Raw genomic sequence first — 6,755 nt, 5'->3', positions numbered from 1 at the left:
TATTGAATGAATTAAACCTAAACTCCAAACAAGGTGGATACAAGGCGGTAAAAGAAATTATTAGAAAGGAAATATAAAAAGGGTATGGAATCAGTTGTTACAAATTGAAGTATATATTAATATAGAAGTTGGGAATGATTTAAGACATACTATTGTATCCAAATTTCTAGCATAATATATTTACCTACTCGATGTAAAAGGGAAAAATGCATACAATGACAATTTAGTTTATGACTATTTTTTTACACCAAAGATTCTATGGGCCTAAACAAGTTATTATTGTATTATAAGACTTGTATGCCTTACAATGAAGGAACTCAATTGGGAAAGATGATCTACTATATGTTAAATCGAAACATATACAAAGAAATGGTGCAACAATAGATTGGTTGGGTTGGAGAGGGATATGGGAAAAATTAGTTGTTACAAACTGCAAGGAGAAATTACTATTCAAGCATATCTAGGAGGATTGTAGTACTCTGAAAAATAAAATTAGTGAATTCTAAAATATGTTTAAAAATTCTAAGGACGGAAGTAAATGCATAACTACAAAGGAATGCCTAAAATAATCCAAATAACTAAGTACATATTTATAATTGAATGAAAGTAAGATGCAAAAATGCATATAATCATGATTTCTACTATTGTTTTATTCCAGAAAGAGATATAGTGGAAGGGAAACTTGTTAGACCATCTCATTATAAAAGGTGTGGGTAAGTTTTAGAGGCTAATAAGCTGGAGAAAAGTGGTACCAAAACCTTATAGTGAATTGATCCATAATAAAATTTTGTGTATAACAGAAAGAATCTTCTAGTAGAATTGAGATATGGTGAAAAGAACATAACCATGAGTAAATATAGATAGATAAATTTATATATTTGTATGTGGGGAATAATATAAGAACACAAGAACATAAATTTTGAATCAAGAATATGAATAATTTGCTTGTACAAATTATCTCCAAACTGAGTGTGCAAGTATACACTTGAGATTCAAACGGATAGAAAAAATATACATGCAACCATATAAGAAAGGTTTTGGCCTTAGGAACTAGGAGCATGTAGTGCATACACAAAATACAAGATGTTATAAGGTATAATAGTGCCAACAAAAAATGGATTAAAAGAGGGATTATGTACTAGTATGTAAAAAATATGGTGTAGTACAGTACAACATGTACTTAATAAGGAGCCTTCTTAAGAATATTTAATATTGATATTGGCACAGATGAAACATTTCTACTAGGAAAATAGATGCTAACAACATAACTGAAGCTCATGGACATGTTGACAATGCTGGACCCATCAACATTCAAGCCCTGATATGAAGTCCCAACTAGACCTCAGACCATTTGGAGTAGGAGTCCCAATAGTGGGTGGTGGTGTAATGCCTTGACCGTAGTAACACGCAAAGGAAAGTATGATAAATTTGTGCGAGAGAAAGTGTGTGACCCTGCGGAGAGTCAAGTGTGATGCATGAAGGTTCTAACACATGCAGGGGAAAGGAAGTGCACCTCTTAGAAGCTTGTTATAGTACACAACTTGAAACGAACATGTGAGTGGAATGACATCACAAGCTAAAATGTAGAATATTCCTCAGATTAAAGGGATGAGTTAATCCAATAACACACATTCAAAAGGATTGGTACAATTACATACAAAATAGTTCATAAGAAAATGTGTAAGTTAAAAAACATATATTACTAAAGAAACTAGAATAGTCCAACTACAATAATAGCATATGTATGAAAGTGTGATGGCTCTGATATTATTATTATAAGTGAAATTTTTAGCCATACATACACCATTAACGACCACTAGCTCCAATAGTGAAACATTACATTCAATAACACCTACTCCTCCAAAGAAGTATACTTGTTCTATGTTGTGGAGAAGCCAAGGCTTGTCACAACACTCCCAAGCCTTTTCTAAGCCTAAGCCTAGCCAAAAGCTTGGATCCAAAAATCCCATTCTATGAGTTACGAGGTTCTATTTATAACAAAGGGTGGGCTGACCCTTGACATTCTCCTTTGTGACTCTTTGACTACCCTCATGACTCTTAAATTTCGTTACAAATAATTCATTACATCACATGTTGACCTTTCACATTCCACTAATGACACTTGGAATTTCACTTAAAACATATTTACAAATAATATTACATTTTCCACATGTACCCATGTAAGAAAAAATAGGCTAGAGACAACCTAACAAGACAAAAAACTATGATTCGAAACTTTGGGGAAAGACTAAATCAACAATCTCCACTTGGTGCTTCTCAGTCACATATTGATTCCAAGCCTAGTACTGTGCAATGATGTCCCCAAATTGCTTGATGGTGTGTTTCTGATAGCGGACTCTTGTCTCCATGGAATCCGAGTATATGGTCTTGGAACCTGTATCTAACTTGTTTTGAACCATGTGCGACATCGTGTTGACCATGACAGGACCACTGATGTACTTTTGCATGTTATGTGTCCTCAGCTCCAAGTCTTCCCTAGTAGCCTCTCACCTTAGCTGCTCCATGTACTCATCGATCTGTAGCGGAACTTGGTTCTTGGGTCTAGCCTCGGGGAGGGAACTGATTGATGTGATCCTATGCATTATCACCTTGTCATACAAACTGTTATACAACCATGCATATGTGGCCTGTATGTTGTTGACAACGGTGAGTTTCTCATAGTTCTGGATCGACATCCAGACCTTTTCTTTCTCCAGCTCTTCCTGTGGATTCATCTTCTTAGTTAACTGAAGTGGGGACCCTTTGTACCACATTGTCCACTCCTATACATGGTTGATGGCAGCATGTATGTTCTTGAGATTTTGAAAAAACTATTTGCTCTGCTATTGTAGGCCATGCACACGGACAACTACTTTATGCACAGTGACAAATCCATCATATAGATTTTGCATGGTCTCCTCAAGTGTTGATACTTTAGTGAGTATCAATTTTCTCATTCCCCCCATTGCAGAAACTATACATTTCTCTCAAAGTTTTTCTACTTATTGCCTGGCAGCTTGAAATTTCTTTTCCAGTTGTTCATTCTTGGCCAACAGGAACTTAACATTTGAGTTTTTTTCTCCTGTATAAGCCAAAATGGCCTTGGCAAGGGCAAATGGATGTTTCCTAGTGTTCGACACTATCACCCTTTCCTTGATGAATGCAGGTGATGCATGATCATCTGTAAAATGCTTCCTTTGCACCTGTACAATCCTATTCTATAACTCTGATGAGCCTCGGTATTGCAACAAGAATGCTGCAACTCCCAAGGCTACCAAATTTAATTATCAACCTGGAGTTCCTACAAAATTAAGAGGTATCGACACTATATGTGTGGCATAGAATGTGTCCATCCTTTGCTGTCATGATGTAATGGAGTGCATATACTGAAGTCAAATCCTAAATTAATTGCAGAAAATGAAATGTTCAAAATGGAACCTTAACCTATTGCAAGAAAGAAAGTACAAGGAAAAAGACTGAAATCAATGCTAAAACAAACCATTTTCTAACTAACTGCTAAGTGGCTTTGCTTCAACAGAATGCTAATTTAAAATGTATGCAATCCTATGCTCCTAAGCATGCAGATTCAAACCATCAAACCTTGTACTGCTATGCATGTAAATGAATAAAATAAATCTAATTTTCTTTTGTCTTTTTTCTGTGAGAGTGTGAAAGCTAATCTCTTTTTATGATGTGGCAGGTGGCTTGGAGATGATGGTGGATGTTTGGAAGGCTTGGGAGGCCCTTAGGTGACCTTGTGTGGCTTCTTGGAGGTTTTCCCTCAATTCAGCCTCAAAACAGGCCACTACAGGAAAACCTATAGGATGTACTAAAAAACTACAGGATCCCCTCAAAACCTACAGGATACAACCGAGAGAAAAAGGATGGATGTTGAAGGTGATGGAAAGCTTAGGGAAGGTGGTTGGTGGATGGTTTGCTTCCAAGTGGGTGTTTTTTATATTAAGAATTCTCCAAAAATGTTATTTACATAGAATTTCAGCAACTGAAATGTGTGCACTGGAAATGCTCATTACTGTAAAAAATAATCCCTCTGTCTCAACTTTCCAACGCCTATCTCCGTTTTAAGAAAGGCCCAAGGAAAACCAAGTTATGCCCAAAAGAAAATTTATAGACATATACAAACTCTTCTCCTAAAGCTCACTATTCACTCCTAAACTCACTGGTACAATGGAAAAGGCTTTATAAGCCTCAGGTAGGTTGCAGGGTCAAACCTCCCGGGCTATTGGAAATTTGTTTGGATTTGGTATAAAAATTACATTTTAGTGAAATTACATTTTTCGATGAAATATCATACAGTTTCAAAAACTATATAATATGATTTGAATGGACCGCGCTAATCCGAACTGTTATACATCAAATATATTTAACCAAAGTTTTGTTGGACCACATAACCACACCAATCAATATGATAACCTTAGCATATAATAAACTAGCTGTTATATATAATAGGCATGTGACATATGGCAGATACCCAAGGTTTCAACTAAGAATTTGTAATGTCATATGGAACTCCAATCGGCATCACTGGAATGAGGTTTTAACTCTAGACTTCGGACTGTATGTTGTTTGCACTAGATTTAGAAGCACGTTAGTTGGTTTGATAAAACAATCAGGGGTTTGGTGGGGCTGCTGGATTTGGCAGGCTCCACCATCCCATCCCCCCAAACCATAACAATTCTTGCTGCCACGTTCATTTCCATGTATGCCACCTATCCGCGTTGTTCTACCCGCCTTGCCATACAATCGCCACACCGCTGGACTGCCAGCGTAACCATAGGTATTTGCAAACTCCTCCTTTGACTTTGGCAATGATTTATATGTGCCTTTTAAAACGTGTTTGCACCATAGGTTATGATACCATTGTTTTCATAGGTTTATTGCACCATATGTCTTTTGCGCCCACCTTATAGTTTGATCTTAGGTATATCTACGTGTTTGAAGTTAAAAACACACCACCATTGTTTCAAAATTTGTTATGTCATATGGTTTAGAAACCATAGATTTCAACATTTGAAACTACACCATAAACATATTAATGCACCCATGATTTAAAATATCAACCTTTAACCATTCAAACCTGAAAATTTCACCATGTAATCTTAAGATTTGCACCTGTTCATCATAAACTTTGACAAACGATTTCTCGTTCATCTGTAGGCCAAATGAGAAGTTGAGAGTATTATTGGATTCAAAACGATAGGCTCTACTACTTGGCGTTATTTTTGGAAACAACTGAAACCTTTGATCTTGGAGCAAGTAGAGGATCCTCTTGGATCATTCTTCTCCACTGGAATATTTTGGACCACCAAAAGTTTGGTTTTAGGTAGAGATGAGGTGAGGGTACAAATCCCTCAGCCTTTCAATCTCCATCCACCTTACTTTGTCTGGATTCATTCCTTTGAGTCTCATTTGGCAATACTTGACACCTCCATGCCTGGAAGTGTCGACCTTCCTTTTACATTCACCTTTCATCCTTACTCTATTGATGTAAATCCATACTTGATCACCAACCTGGAAGTGATGATCCACCCGATGGTTGTCATGGCACATTTTGAACCCGTGAACTTTTTCATTCATCTGAGGCAAATATAAAAAACATTGTAGTTTTGCCATTCTCTTACTTGTACCAACATGCCCTGAAACATGAGAAGAATGTGTTTTTTTCATCACATGTGTTCTTTCTCCCTGCGGTATGCACAACTTGACAATATGGTAAAATAACCTTTTATGAACATGGTAATTTACTTCTTTCACTTGAGAATCATGAGTTAGTGATTCAAAAATATATTTGAAAATAGTATCTGCAACATATTTTTCTATATAACCTCCATGTGCTAAATAATTATTTTTCCGAATAACTAAAACATTCGAAGAAAATCTTGAAACATATCATCTAGTTTGTCTATTGTACCTTCCTTATAACTGACTACCAAGTGGACCTGCTGTGAAAAACCCATCCATTTATAATGTCGAGATTGTTGCAACTTAGTTTTAGTTTGAAGGTATTGAAGTGGCTAATGATCTATTTGAATCACTATTTCTTTGCCCATTAAATAATGTTTCCATTGTTTAACACTTTCCATTATTGCACATAATTCTTTATCATAAGTTGGATAGTTTGAAAATGCTTCGAAATGAAAACAAATAGGCTTCCCTTTTTGAAATAAAACTGCACTCATTTCATACCTACTAGCATCAGTTTCTATTTCAAATGGTTGTTGAAGGTCTGGTGGAGCTATTACAATTTTCTTCTTTAAAGTTTCACATGCTTTTTGTTGTTTTCCTCCCCACTGAAAGAAGGCTTTAAAACTTGTTAAAGCATGAAGTGGTGATGCAATAAAAGAGAAATGAAAAACAAACTTCCTCCAATACTGATATGCACCCACGAAACTTCTAACTTCCCAACTTGAACTGAAAGTAAGAATATCATCCAGATAGACTATGACAAACTTATCAAGAAAATAATGAAACACATCATTCATCATTCTCATTAAAGTTGTTGGAGCATCGCATAAATCAAATGACATAACCAACCATTCATAAAGCCCCTATCTAGTCTCACATGTAGTTTTCCAAACATCATTCTTTGCAATATACATCTGATGATAACCATTTCTTAAATCCAATTTAATGATTGATATATGATACATGCCAATATTTAGAAGAGGTGCAATAGATAATAATTGAATCTCATGTTGTATTTCTCATTTTGGAAGGATCATTTTTGGTTCTTT

Source organism: Pinus tabuliformis, chromosome 7 (assembly GCF_031772625.1).
Source record: "Pinus tabuliformis cultivar Carrire ecotype Pingquan chromosome 7, CPIR1, whole genome shotgun sequence".
In the NCBI taxonomy this organism is placed as follows: domain Eukaryota; kingdom Viridiplantae; phylum Streptophyta; class Pinopsida; order Pinales; family Pinaceae; genus Pinus; species Pinus tabuliformis.
This window is presented reverse-complemented; position numbering follows the sequence as displayed.